The sequence below is a fragment of the Crinia signifera genome, chromosome 6, assembly GCF_055691185.1.
Source record: "Crinia signifera chromosome 6, ASM5569118v1, whole genome shotgun sequence".
Lineage (NCBI taxonomy): Eukaryota > Metazoa > Chordata > Amphibia > Anura > Myobatrachidae > Crinia > Crinia signifera.
The window spans coordinates 289,332,384-289,348,196 of record NC_139222.1 but is presented as its reverse complement, the minus strand read 5'-3'; the positions used below and the strand labels follow the sequence as shown (position 1 = coordinate 289,348,196).

The following is a 15,813-nucleotide window of genomic DNA, read 5'->3' as shown; positions in this document are numbered from 1 at the left end:
ACACAGGGGTACAGGGGGGATTACAGAGATAGGGCTGCTGGGGTCTCATCCTTACACCTGCACCAGGTGATCACACACAGGGGTACAGGGGGGATTACAGAGATAGGGCTGCTGGGGTCTCATCCTTACACCTGCACCAGGTGATCACACACAGGGGTACAGGGGGGATTACAGACATAGGGCTGCTGGGGTCTCATCCTTACACCTGCACCAGGTGATCACACACAGGGGTACAGGGGGGATTACAGAGATAGGGCTGCTGGGGTCTCATCCTTACACCTGCACCAGGTGATCACACACAGGGGTACAGGGGGATTACAGAGATAGGGCTGCTGGGGTCTCATCCCTACACCTGCACCAGGTGATCACACACAGGGGTACAGGGGGATTACAGACAAAGGGCTGCTGGGGTCTCATCCTTACACCTGCACCAGGTGACCACACACAGGGGTACAGGGGGGATTACAGAGATAGGGCTGCTGGGGTCTCATCCCTACACCTGCACCAGGTGATCACACACAGGGGTACAGGGGGGTTACAGACATAGGGCTGCTGGGTCTCATCCTTACACCTGCACCAGGTGATCACACACAGGGGTACAGGGGGGATTACAGAGATAGGGCTGCTGGGGTCTCATCCTTACACCTGCACCAGTTGATCACACACAGGGGTACAGGGGGGATTACAGAGATAGGGCTGCTGGGTCTCATCCTTACACCTGCACCAGGTGACCACACACAGGGGTACAGGGGGGATTACAGAGATAGGGCTGCTGGGGTCTCATCCTTACACCTGCACCAGGTGACCACACACAGGGGTACAGGGGGGATTACAGAGATAGGGCTGCTGGGGTCTCATCCTTACACCTGTACCAGGTGATCACACACAGGGGTACAGGGGGATTACAGAGATAGGGCTGCTGGGGTCTCATCCTTACACCTGCACCAGGAGATCACACACAGGGGAACAGGGGGATTACAGACATAGGGCTGCTGGGGTCTCATCCTTACACCTGCACCAGGTGATCACACACAGGGGTACAGGGGGATTACAGAGATAGGGCTGCTGGGGTCTCACCCTTACACCTGCACCAGGTGATCACACACAGGGGTACAGGGGGATTACAGAGATAGGGCTGCTGGGGTCTCACCCTTACACCTGCACCAGGTGATCACACACAGGGGTACAGGGGGATTACAGAGATAGGGCTGCTGGGGTCTCATCCTTACACCTGCACCAGGAGATCACACACAGGGGTACAGGGGGGATTACAGACATAGGGCTGCTGGGGTCTCATCCTTACACCTGCACCAGGTGATCACACACAGGGGTACAGGGGGGATTACAGACATAGGGCTGCTGGGGTCTCATCCTTACACCTGCACCAGGTGATCGCACACAGGGGTACAGGGGGGATTACAGACATAGGGCTGCTGGGGTCTCATCCTTACACCTGCACCAGGTGATCACACACAGGGGTACAGGGGGATTACAGAGATAGGGCTGCTGGGGTCTCATCCTTACACCTGCACCAGGTGATCACACACAGGGGTACAGGGGGGGTTACAGAGATAGGGCTGCTGGGGTCTCACCCTTACACCTGCACCAGGTGATCACACACAGGGGTACAGGAGGATTACAGAGATAGGGCTGCTGGGGTCTCACCCTTACACCTGCACCAGGTGATCACACACAGGGGTACAGGGGGATTACAGAGATAGGGCTGCTGGGGTCTCATCCTTACACCTGCACCAGGTGATCACACACAGGGGTACAGGGGGGATTACAGAAATAGGGCTGCTGGGGTCTCATCCTTACACCTGCACCAGGTGATCACACACATGGGTACAGGGGGGATTACAGAGATAGGGCTGCTGGGGTCTCACCCTTACACCTGCACCAGGTGATCACACACAGGGGTACAGGGGGATTACAGAGATAGGGCTGCTGGGTCTCATCCTTACACCTGCACCAGGTGATCACACACAGGGGTACAGGGGGATTACAGAGATAGGGCTGCTGGGGTCTCATCCTTACACCTGCACCAGGTGATCACACACAGGGGTACAGGGGGGATATTTCTGGTGGATCTCTCCCACATAACCACAGGTTCCAGGTAAGGACGCTGCAATAACAGGACGCAGCCGGTAATGCTGACACTAGACTTATGATAATGGGGATATTGCTGCTGTACACATGTCAGGGGGATGGGGTGTCTGATGTATGGCAGTGGTATACAAAGAAAAAAGAAAAGTGGAGCGCTAGGTTAAAGATTGCATGTGGTCAATTGGGTATCACAAATAAAACACATTTATTAGCACATATACAAATAGCATTAATTGATTATGCTCATAAAATAGAGATTAAGAACAGTGGTTAAATAACCATAGAAAACAATGATAATTGAATAATAAAAATAGGACCGAGCTAGATACTTATGCGTTCTCCCACTTGCCAATAGTCCAGATCACGAGGTGCCCCTTTTGGTGATTGGGGATCCAGATATATGGGTGTCCATAAACCATGCAGGGATAATTTCTGCCGCTGTGTCTCAGAACTTGCTGTCCGTTGGATGGATTAGCGGATGCACAGTTAGATAATCGGCTTCCCAAATAATTGGCTGGTGATGGTGTCCCAAACAAGATGTTTCCAATATAGGGGTGCAGATTGGATCACGGTACGGGAGGTACCAGGCAAGGTTGGATTTAGGGAGTGTCCCGCAATCAAGCTCCAGGTCCAAAACAAGTGTATCCTGACGCGTTTCGTTACCCTAACTGGTAACTTTTTCCCGTACCGTGATCCAATCTGCACCCCTATATTGGAAACATCCAACGGACAGCAAGTTCTGAGACACAGCGGCAGAAATTATCCCTGCATGGTTTATGGACACCCATATATCTGGATCCCCAATCACCAAAAGGGGCACCTCGTGATCTGGACTATTGGCAAGTGGGAGAACGCATAAGTATCTAGCTCGGTCCTATTTTTATAATTCAATTATCATTGTTTTCTATGGTTATTTAACCACTGTTCTTAATCTCTATTTTATGAGCATAATCGATTAATGCTATTTGTATATGTGCTAATAATTGTGTTTTATTTGTGATACCCAATTGACCACATCCAATCTTTAACCTAGCGCTCCACTTTTCTTTTTTCTTTTCACTATTGTACCTCTTCAAGGAATTGACCTTCCTTGTTGTGAGCTGCTCGGGTCACTCACACCCCTTCCTTGGCGCCCCTCTCTTACCTCTGGTAAGAAACCCACCCTTTTTTTCTATGGCAGTGGTATACACCCTAAGCTGCAGGACACGTCAGGGGTATGGGGTGTCTGATGTATGGCAGTGGTATACACCCTAAGCTGCAGGACACGTCAGGGGTATGGGGTGTCTGATGTATGGCAGTGGTATACACCCTAGGCTGCAGGACACATGACAGGGGTGTGGGGTGTCTGATGTATGGCAGTAGTATACACCCTAAGCTGCAGGACACATGACAGGGGTATGGGGTGCCTGATGTATGGCAGTGGTATGCACCCTAAGCTGCAGGACACATGACAGGGGTATGGGGTGTCTGATGTATGCAGTGGTATACACCCTAAGCTGCTGTCTGAGTCAGGGGGACATGGTGTCTGATGTATGGCAGTGTTATACACCCTAGGCTGCAGGACATGTCAGGGGTATGGGGTGCCTGATGTATGGCAGTGGTATACACCCTAAGCTGCTGGACACATGACAGGGGGGTGGGGTGCCTGATGTATGGCAGTGGTATACACCCTAAGCTGCTCGACACATGACAGGGGGTGGGGTGTCGGATGTATGGCAGTGGTATACACCCTAGGCTGCAGGACACATGACAGGGGTATGGGGTGTCTGATGTATGGCAGTGGTATACACCCTAAGCTGCAGGACACATGACAGGGGTATGGGGTGCCTGATGTATGCCAGTGGTATACACCCTAAGCTGCTGGACACATGTCAGGGAGATGGGGTGCCTGATGTATGGCAGTGGTATACACCCTAAGCTGCATGACACATGACAGGGGTATGGGGTGCCTGATGTATGGCAGTAGTATACACCCTAAGCTGCAGGACACATGACAGAGGTATGGGGTGCCTGATGTATGGCAGTGGTATACACCCTAAGCTGCAGGACACATGACAGGGATGTGGGGTGTCTGATGTATGGCAGTAGTATACACCCTAAGCTGCAGGACACATGACAGGGGTATGGGGTGCCTGATGTATGCCAGTGGTATACACCCTAAGCTGCTGGACACATGTCAGGGAGATGGGGTGCCTGATGTATGGCAGTGGTATACACCCTAAGCTGCATGACACATGACAGGGGTATGGGGTGCCTGATGTATGGCAGTAGTATACACCCTAAGCTGCAGGACACATGACAGAGGTATGGGGTGCCTGATGTATGGCAGTGGTATACACCCTAAGCTGCAGGACACATGACAGGGATGTGGGGTGTCTGATGTATGGCAGTAGTATACACCCTAAGCTGCAGGACACATGACAGGGGGGTGGGGTATCTGATGTATGGCAGTGGTATACACCCTAAGCTGCAGGACACATGACAGGGGGATGGGGTGTCTGATGTATGACAGTGGTATACACCTTAGGCTGCAGGACACATGACAGGGGTATGGGGTGCCTGATGTATGGCAGTGGTATACACCCTAAGCTGCTGGACACATGACAGGGGTATGGGGTGCCTGATGTATGGCAGTAGTATACACCCTAAGCTGCAGGACACGTCAGGGGTATGGGGTGCCTGATGTATGGCAGTGGTATACACCCTAAGCTGCAGGACACATGACAGGGGTGTGGGGTGTCGGATGTATGGCAGTGGTATACACCCTAAGCTGCATGACACATGACAGGGGTGTGGGGTGTCGGATGTATGGCAGTGGTATACACCTTAAGCTGCAGGACACATGACAGGGGTATGGGGTGCCTGGTGTATGGCAGTGGTATACACCCTAAGCTGCTGGACACATGACAGGGGTATGGGGTGCCTGATGTATGGCAGTAGTATACACCCTAAGCTGCTGGACACATGACAGGGGGATGGGGTGCCTGATGTATGGCAGTGGTATACACCCTAAGCTGCAGGACACATGTCAGGGGGATGGGGTGCCGGATGTATGGCAGTGGTATACACCTTAAGCTGCAGGACACATGACAGGGGTATGGGGTGCCTGATGTATGGCAGTGGTATACACCCTAAGCTGCAGGACACATGTCAGGGGGATGGGGTGCCTGATGTATAGCAGTGGTATACACCCTAGGCTGCAGGACACATGACAGGGGTATGGGGTGCCTGATGTATGGCAGTGGTATACACCCTAAGCTGTTGGACACATGACAGGGGTATGGGGTGCCTGATGTATGGCAGTGGTATACACCCTAGGCTGCAGGACACATGACAGGGGTATGGGGTGCCTGTGCCAGCCTCCCTCCTCCCGGCGTGCTTGGTCCGAGTGGCGGAACGCCTGTACGCAGATTCCATTCCCTGGATGCTGCTAATAGCTTTTATGTAAAACTCTTCTGTGGATGCAGCTTGTAGACATATTACTGGTCCGGCTAAAAGCTTCTTCTCTGCGGCTTCGGAATAGCACATTCCGGAAGGCCAACATTCCTCGGCTGCCCAAGATGGCATTTATATAAATGCCCGATTACGGCAGGAACGTCACTCTGCAAAATGTCATCCAATCCAGGGACAGAAGGCCGTGGAACGCTGATTGGTCCTGTGACCCACATATCGGGAGAAAGTCCATGGACAGAAAGTGCTGGAGGATATAATAAATAGGGTGTAGTATAGGCGCTAGGATCGGGATTATGGTGAGCGCCCGTCTCTGCATTGTGCATTCATGCCGCCGCTGGTATCACATAGTGCAATGTGACCCTAGGTGGTAGATCCCGCCCAGATCGCTTTCTATATACTATGGTAAATGTGTCCCATAGACCTTGATAAGGGTGGGCAAATGAGATTCCCAATCTGCTCATTTGATGCCAGTGTCAGACATAATGTTCTAAACTTGGTCTGGTAATATAGCTGGTACCCTCAGATTGACATGCTGGGCAGTACGGATGGTGTAATGGTTACATTACTGCCTCACAGCGCTGAGGTCATGGGTTCTATTCCCACCATGTGTTATATATACGGGGCAGTACAGACGGTGTAATGGTTACATTACTGCCTCACAGCGCTGAGGTCATGGGTTCTATCCCCACCATGTGTTATATATACGGGGCAGTACGGACGGTGTAATGGTTATAGCATTACTGCCTCACAGCGCTGAGGTCATGGGTTCTATCCCCACCATGTGTTATATATACGGGGCAGTACAGATGGTGTAATGGTTAGCAGTACTGCCTCACAGCACTGAGGTCATGGGTTCTATCCCCACCATGTGTTATATATACGGGGCAGTACGGATGGTGTAATGGTTAGCATTACTGCCTCACAGCACTGAGGTCATGGGTTCTATCCCCACCATGTGTTATATATACGGGGCAGTATGGATGGTGTAATGGTTAGTATTACTGCCTCACAGCGCTGAGGTCATGGGTTCTATTCCCACCATGTGTTATATATACGGGGCAGTACGGATGGTGTAATGGTTAGCATTACTGCCTCACAGCGCTGAGGTCATGGGCTCTATCCCCACCATGTGTTATATATACGGGGCAGTACAGGTGGTGTAATGGTTAGTATTACTGCCTCACAGCGCTGAGGTCATGGGTTCTATCCCCACCATGTTTTATATATACGGGGCAGTACAGGTGGTGTAATGGTTAGTATTACTGCCTCACAGCACTGAGGTCATGGGTTCTATCCCCACCATGTGTTATATATACGGGGCAGCACGGACGGTGTAATGGTTAGTATTACTGCCTCACAGCACTGAGGTCATGGGTTATATCCCCACCATGTGTTATATATACGGGGCAGTACCCATGACCTCACAGCGCTGACGTCATGGGTTCTATTCCCACCATGTGTTATATATACGGGGCAGTACGGATGGTGTAATGGTTACATTACTGCCTCACAGCGCTGAGGTCATGGGTTCTATCCCCACCATCTGTTATATATACGGGGCAGCACGGACGGTGTAATGGTTAGCATTACTGCCTCACAGCGCTGAGGTCATGGGTTCTATTCCCACCATGTGTTATATAAACGGGGCAGTACGGATGGTGTAATGGTTAGCATTACTGCCTCACAGCACTGAGGTCATGGGTTCTATTCCCACCATGTGTTATATATACGGGGCAGTACGGATGGTGTAATGGTTAGCATTACTGCCTCACAGCGCTGAGGTCATGGGTTCTATTCCCACCATGTGTTATATATACTGGCAGTACGGATGGTGTAATGGTTAGCATTACTGCCTCACAGCACTGAGGTCATGGGTTCTATCCCCACCATGTGTTATATATACGGGGCAGTACGGACAGTGTAATGGTTAGCATTACTGCCTCACAGCACTGAGGTCATGGGTTCTATCCCCACCATGTGTTATATATACGGGGCAGTACGGATGGTGTAATGGTTAGCATTACTGCCTCACAGCACTGAGGTCATGGGTTCTATCCCCACCATGTGTTATATATACGGGGCAGTACGGACGGTGTAATGGTTATAGCATTACTGCCGCACAGCGCTGAGGTTAGGGTTCTATTCCCACCATGACCCTAACTGTGCAGAGTTTGTATATTCTCCCCATACTTGTGTAACAATATGCCCCGGTACTGGGACAGCAGCAGGGTCAGAGAGGGATTGTGCTGTGTCCTTTCCCTAGTGCAGGGATCAGTTGTGTGAAACCTGCACCTATAACATGGACAGCGGTGGAGGGAGACAGCGTTGGGATCAAGGCACCGATCCCAGCGCTGACAGCACAGCGGGCGGTGAAGAGGCAGTGGACAGAGCGGGGTTTTGAATTTGGCGCCAATTAAAAACGCTGCTCGCGGCAGTTTGAATAGCCCACCGTTTGGGGGCATATAATTGATGGGCCCTCCTGGCCCTTTGGTATTTAGCTGGGCCCTCCTGGCCCTAGGTTTTCCCAGTCAGGCATTAGGCCTGTCGCCCCCATAACCGGGCACAAGGCCCGAGGCCCCCTTAGGTCAGGTGCTAGGCTAATTAAGTCAGGCTCCTGAGCACCATCCCAGACCTGTGTCCCCAGTCAGGCACTAGGCCTGTGGTCACTGACAGGCACTAGGCCTGAGCTGCAGTTAGGAGTGTGTGAATTGAGAGTCACTTGAGTAATTGATTAGTCAGGCTCTAGGCCTGCACAACTGCTAAAGGCCTGTTGGTCATTTTAGGCCTCTTGAAGGGAAGGGGTGATTTTTAACCCCTTCCAAGAGGTCCGGTCCCTGGGAACGGTGGGCTCAGCGGCGGCCCTTCCCAGGGCCCGGACCTAGTAAAGAAAGGGGGAACGGCTGTTCGTGAGTATTGCCGGTTCTAGGTAAGGGAAGGTTGGTAAGTAAACTTCCATTGTATTCTCTGTCACTATTGTTACTGTTTGTGTGTTTTTGACATGTTACTGTTTTGCCTATTAGTCAATTGTTTCAGGGACCAGATACCTGAGGCTTAATGTATTGTTGTTGAGTGAGCGTAGGGCAGTTAGTCTCGTGTTAGTGACAGTTATAGGATAGGGAGGTTGTGTTTCCCCTACAGGTGCTGGAGAGGTGACAAGAGCCTGGGAGTGAGTAGTATTTACGTTTGTCTGTCTCCCCTCCCCCTACGTACCGGCTTAGGGACTGTGCACGGACATGTGAGTTCCCTATCTAAACACCTGGGTGCGCAAGCGCCTATAGGTGAAACTGGGAGGCTGAGGCTCCGGCCGATGATGACCAGTCACCCAGCCGGTGAAGGTCGCGGCCACCCATAACCCCCTCCACCTTCACCTCCCTGTGAGTATGACGGTGGAGGCCTTCTTAACCACCCTTTTGTTCTTGACAGTACGGCGAGGAACACCGGGAGAGGAATCCGTCGGGAGGAAGGTCCATCGTGTCCGGGTGCCGGAGTTTCGAGGACTGTGATTTGGCACGGCCTGAAGGTGAGAGGGTGCGGCGCCAGGTAAGTAATCCGACGACACCTGCACGGCAGCAGGCACCACACCGCCCCTGCACCCATCTCACACTTGCGTGGTTTCCTCTGGGTACTCCGGTTTCCTCACACAATCCACAAATATACTGGTAGGCTAACAAACTGACCCTAGAATGTCTGTGTGCGCGTGTATATGTGGTAGGGAATATAGATTGTAAGCTCCACTGGGGCAGGGACTGATGTGAATGTTCAAATACTCTGTACAGCGCTGCGGAATATGGGTGCGCTATATAAGTAACTGTTAAGAAACCCTCATACAATGTCCCCCCCATGTGCCACCTGTGCCCCAGCAATCACCCCTCGCCTGACATGCTGAGTCTTCTGCGCATGTTGGGGTGATACCCTCGGTATATGGTACTAGTATGACGTGACGTGATGCGGCGTGATGGTCAGACTCTCCCGGTGACGCGGCGCGCTGGATCTGCCATCGGCCACGCTCATCCATCTATCTGTGCTGTACAGGTGGAGCCCCTGGAACGCTCACTGTGTACAGACATTATGAAGACGCAGAGCAGATCATTCGCGGTAATGAGGCCGCAGCTATTGCTACATAACGAGCTGCTTCGCTGAGCGGACAATTACCGACCACCAGCCGCGGCTGAGAGCAGCTTCTCCACTACATGAGAATTCATTTGATCAGCTTGATTAACCCAGAGAAATGTGGAGAAAATGCAAATGGATCATCTGCTGGGAGTTATGACAAGCGCGGCGTTCCGTGGCCTGACGCCAACAGCTGACTGGACGGAGGGAAATGCGTCCGGCGGGTGTTAGTACGCTAAGTAGCCGGTGTGTGACAGCAGGTGAGAGGGCAGCGTCACTGTCGCATGTAAAACACCACACAGAACATACACTGAGATCGCCCGTAGCAACAGTCATACGCTGAGATCATCCCTAGCAACAGCCTATTCCGAGATCGCCCCTAGGAACTACCATACACTGAGATCATCCCTAGCAACAGCCATACTCCGGGATCATCCCTAGCAACAGCAATACACCGTTATCATCCCTAGCAACAGCAATACACCGTGATCATCCCTAGCAACAGTCATACACTCAGATCATCCCTAGCAACAGTCATACACCAAGATCGTCCCTAGCAACAGCTATACACCGAGATCATCCCTAGCAACTACCATACATTGAGATCATCCCTAGCAACTACCATACATTGAGATCATCCCTAGCAACTGCTATACACTGAGATCTCCCCTAGCAACTATCATACACTGAGATCATCCCTAGCAACAGCCATACACTGAGATTGTCCATAGCATGGGGCCCAGGGCAGCGGTGGCTGTGGGTATTGGCAGGTCTGGAACACATTGGATGGGGCACAGTGGATGGGGGTATTGGCAGGTCTGGGGCACAGTGGATGGGGCACAGGGCAGCATTGGCTGGGGTTATTGGCAGGTCTGGGGCACAGTGGATGGGGCACAGGGCAGCATTGGCTGGGGGTATTGGCAGGTCAGGGGCACAGTGGATGGGGGCATTGGCAGGTCTGGGGCACAGTGGATGGGGCACAGTGGATGGGGGTATTGGCAGGTCAGGGACACAGTGGATTGGGCACAGGGCAGCGGTGGCTGGGGGTATTGGCAGGTCAGGGACACAGTGGATGGGGCACAGTGGATGGGGGTATTGGCAGGTCTGGGGCACAGTGGATGGGGCCCAGGGCAGCGTTGGCTGTGGGTATTGGCAGGTCAGGGACACAGTGGATGGGGGCAAGGGCAGAGTTGGCTGGGGGTATTGGCAGGTCAGGGACACAGTGGATGGGGCCCAGGGCAGCACTGGCTGGGGGTATTGGCAGGGCTGGGACACAATGGATGGGGCACAGGGCAGCATTGGCTGGGGGTATTGGCAGGGCTGGGACACAGTGGATGGGGCCCAGGGCAGCGGTGGCTGGGGGTATTGGCAGGTCAGGGACACAGTGGATTGGGCACAGGGCAGTGTGGCTGGGGGTATTGGCAGGTCAGGGACACAGTGGATGGGGCACAGTGGATGGGGGTATTGGCAGGTCTGGGGCACAGTGGATGGGGCCCAGGGCAGCGGTGGCTGGGGGTAGTTGCAGGTTAGGGACACAGTGGATGGGGCACTGGGCAGCGTTGGCTGGGGGTATTGGCAGGTCAGGGGCACAGTGGATGGGGCCCAAGGCAGCGTTGGCTGGGGGTATTGGCAGGTCAGGGACACAGTGGATTGGGCACAGGGCAGTGTGGCTGGGGGTATTGGCAGGTCAGGGACACAGTGGATGGGGCACAGTGGATGGGGGTATTGGCAGGTCTGGGGCACAGTGGATGGGGCCCAGGGCAGCGGTGGCTGGGGGTAGTTGCAGGTCAGGGACACAGTGGATGGGGCACTGGGCAGCGTTGGCTGGGGGTATTGGCAGGTCAGGGGCACAGTGGATGGGGCCCAAGGCAGCGTTGGCTGGGGGTATTGACAGGTCTGGGACACAGTGGATGAGGCACAGGGCAGCATTGGCTGGGGGTATTGGCAGGGCTGGGACACAGTGGATGGGGCCCAGGGCAGCGGTGGCTGGGGGTATTGGCAGGTCAGGGACACAGTGGATTGGGCACAGGGCAGTGTGGCTGGGGGTATTGGCAGGTCAGGGACACAGTGGATGGGGCACAGTGGATGGGGGTATTGGCAGGTCTGGGGCACAGTGGATGGGGCCCAGGGCAGCGGTGGCTGGGGGTAGTTGCAGGTCAGGGACACAGTGGATGGGGCACTGGGCAGCGTTGGCTGGGGGTATTGGCAGGTCAGGGGCACAGTGGATGGGGCCCAAGGCAGCGTTGGCTGGGGGTATTGACAGGTCTGGGACACAGTGGATGAGGCACAGGGCAGCATTGGCTGGGGGTATTGGCAGGTCAGGAACACAGTGGATGGGGTATTGGCAGGTCAGGGACACAGTGGATGGGGCACAGTGGATAGGGGTATTGGCAGGTCAGGGACCCAGTGGATGGGGCCCAGGGCAGCATTGGCTGGGGGTATTGGCAGGTCAGGGACACAGTGGATGGGGCACAGTGGCTGGGGGTATTGGCAGGTCAGGGACACAGTGGATGGGGGTATTGGCAGGTCAGGGACACAGTGGCTGGGGGTATTGGCAGGTCAGGGACACAGTGGATGGGGCCCAGGGCAGCGGTGGCTGGGGGTATTGGCAAAGCTGGGACCCAGTGGAGGGGGCACAGGGCAGCACTGGCTGGGGGTATTGGCAGGTCTGGGACCCAGTGGATGGGGCACAGGGCAGCGCTGGCTGGGGGTATTGGCAGGTCTGGGACCCAGTGGATGGGGCACAGGGCAGCGCTGGCTGGGGGTATTGGCAGGTCAGGGACACAGTGAATGGGGCCCAGGGCAGCGGTGGCTGGGGGTATTGGCAGGTCAGGGACACAGTGGATGGGGCACAGTGGATGGGGGTATTGGCAGGTCAGGGACACAGTGGATGGGGCACAGTGGATGGGGGTATTGGCAGGTCAGGGACACAGTGGATGGGCCTTAGATGCGCTGGCTGTACGGAGCGCGTCACATTGGTGCTGCAGTGATAGAATTGGCATCACTATAAATGAGATTGCATGGGAGCGTAGGGCAGAGCGGTACAGATAGGCTGGGCACTATAACTCAGTGGCTGACAGTAATGTAGCTGGGCAGGCGATGGAAGTCAATCAGACTCCTGGAGAAGCCGTATAGAGAGACCATTCACAGCAGCTATGTGCACATATGATTTACTGGACTATTATTTAGCTCATAAAGAAAACTGCGCAGAGGGCCGGCGTCTGCGGCCTGCGCTGATTTATCGCAGCGCTCTGGCCGTACCCGGCCGCACCAAGCAAATGATTGGAATATTTAAATGCTTTGGGGAACTTTCTGCCTAAACCAAACAGCACAACACTGAGGCCGGTAAACTGGGCAGATTTATGTGGCCATCTCTGTCTGGCCTGTGGTATGGTGTAATGTGCATACAAGTAATGGCCAATACAGGGGGGACAGAGAGAGAGAGAGAGAGAGAGCGAGAGAGAGAGAGGGGTGGGAGAGAACTTTGGCCCACTGAAATAAGCGCGGTGAAATAATACCATGTACTCTAGCAGGATATATGCTGCTGTACACAACAGGCATAACCTCATCACTGCTGTGTTTTAATAGACACCGTATATCGCACACAATGTATTGCACATATGTAAGAAGCTGTACCAGGGACCCAGCATGTATCCTGAGGAGGGCGGTGCAGCCTGAGGAGTGCGAGTCATGGTGCGAGCAGCCTGAGGAGTGTTGTGCGAGCAGCCTGAGGAGTGTGGTGCGAGCAGTCTGAGGAGTGTGGTGTGAGTCCTTATGAGAGCAGCCTGAGGAGTGTGGTGTGAGTCCTGGTGGGAGTAGCCTGAGGTGTGTGGTGTGAGTCCTGATGCGAGCATGCTGAGGTGTGTGGTGCGAGCATGCTGAGGAATGTGGTGTGAGTCCTGGTGCGAGCATGCTGAGGTGTGTGGTGCGAGTCCTGGTGCGAGCATGCTGAGATGTGTGGTGTGAGTCCTGGTGCGAGCAGCCTGAGGAGTGAGGTGTAAGTCCTGGTGCGAGCATTCTGAGGAATGTGGTGTGAGTCCTGGTGCGAGCATGCTGAGGAGTGTGGTGTGAGTCCTGGTGCGAGCATGCTGAGGAGTGTGGTGTGAGTCCTGGTGCGAGCATGCTGAGGTGTGTGGTGAGAGTCCTGGTGCGAGCATGCTGAGGAGTGTGGTGTGAGTCCTGGTGCGAGCATGCTGAGGAGTGTGGTGTGAGTCCTGGTGCGAGCATGCTGAGGTGTGTGGTGAGAGTCCTGGTGCGAGCATGCTGAGGAACGTGGTGCAAGGAGCCTGAGGAGTTTGGTGCTAGTCCTGGTACGAGCATGCTGAGGAGTATAGTGTGAGTCCTGGTGCGAGCAGCCTGAAGAGTCCTGGTGGAGGATTACACTAACCACATGAGGAGGGACCACAGCGGTGCCACACGTACAGTGTATCCAGGTAGACGGGTGAGCAGCAGAATGTTCCAGTTATCACTAGCAGTGCCGACCCCCCCACGCTGGTAAGACATTACTCTGATAGTGTTCTCTGGTACAGGCAGGGAACACACCTGCACAGGGTATACTGATAGACTGTGTAGTCTTCTGATATAATCACATTATTCATCCATACTGCCAAAACTACTGAGCAGACACGTCCCACGCAACCTGCAGCGAGACCCCCAGTACAGAGTCACAGCGGAGATTAGTGCATGTAGGATAATCATTCAACAAAGACAACAAGACATACACAGCAGAGGCGCGAAAGCCAGGGAACGCGGTGTTACATCCCTGGTGTCAGCTTCCCCCGTACACTGCAGGCTGCCAAACGTCTGACGGATACTAAGAGCTCATCACACCATCGCATAGTCTTCCTCCAAATAATGTAACATATGCTCACAAATGGCGCAGCGCCAGCAACGTACTACACCGCAGAGAGAGACGGGTCTGGGGGACAGCTGGCAACCTCTCCGTGATCTCACAGCTCTATATTGGGCTATGCTGTGTGTACTGGACACCAGGATTACAGACCATTCTGACAAATCCAAATCTGGTGACCGCTATACACCTTGTTGTACTGTATATTCCATTTCCATCCTCTCAACATGCCTCTGTCACAGGCAGCCCTGTCCTCACTGACACATCCCTCATCTCCTGATATACTCTGTGCTGCTGGGGATACTGCTCCTCCCACTATATAACTCTCAGTCTGTGGCTTCCTGCTGCCTCCATTCCCCTCCTCACATCATGTCACTGCCCCTGTCACTTGTAGTCCTGTCCTCACTGACACATCACTGATCTCCTGATATACTCTGTGCTGCTGGGGACCCTGCTCCTCCCACTATATAACTCTCAGTCTGTGGCTTTCTGCTGCCTCCATTCCCCTCCTCACATCATGTCACTGCCCCTGTCACATTCAGTCCTGTCCTCACTGACACATCCCTCATCTCCTGATATACTCTGTGCTGCTGGGGACCCTGCTCCTCCCACTATATAACTCTCAGTCTGTGGCTTCCTGCTGCCCCCATTCCTCTCCTCACATCATGTCAGTGGGCGGTATTCAATGTGAATACCTGCGAGGTGCAGCGAATCCTTTTTAGGATTCGCTGCACATTCGCCACGTTCCGGAGCCAGCGGGCTCCGGTATTCAACGTGTCAGGGGCTCGCTGCCCCTGACAGGCGAATATGAGCTCCTGCGGCGAATGCCGCAGGGAGCCTGAGGAGGGTGCCAGGCAGAGAGATGGAAGTCTCTCTGCCTGTCCCTGAATGTTTGTGGGGGGCAGGTGGGCTCCCCAGGTGCCAGGCAGCACAGGCTGCCCCCCGGGGGTGCCAGCAGGGGAGTGTATATTTACTACACACGATCGTAACGATCGAGTGCAGTGAATATATGAATATGTAATGAGCGGCTCGGCTCCGGCGCCCCCTGCTGGCTGCTGTGTAAAAAAAAAAAAAAAAAAAAAAAAAAATATTTTTTTTAAAATTAAATATATATTCATGTGCTTACAGCACATGAATAAAAATAGCATGCCCCTCCTCAGAATAAAATTCCAGATTTTTAGACACCAAATTTAAAAAACAAAACACTTTATTTTAAAAGTTCACATTCCACTTCTCCATAAAAAGATAGCGATTGCTACTCGGTGAATCATGGCGAAAAAAACCTTCAAATGTAT

The 15,813-nt window shown here is 53.6% G+C and overlaps 1 protein-coding gene across 1 annotated transcript in view; it reads right to left on the bottom strand.

Moving 5' to 3' along the window:
• ATRNL1 (attractin like 1) overlaps positions 1–15,813 on the bottom strand; it is a 656,009-nt gene that overhangs the window by 252,974 nt on the left and 387,222 nt on the right. The gene's annotated exons all lie outside the window — the stretch shown is intronic.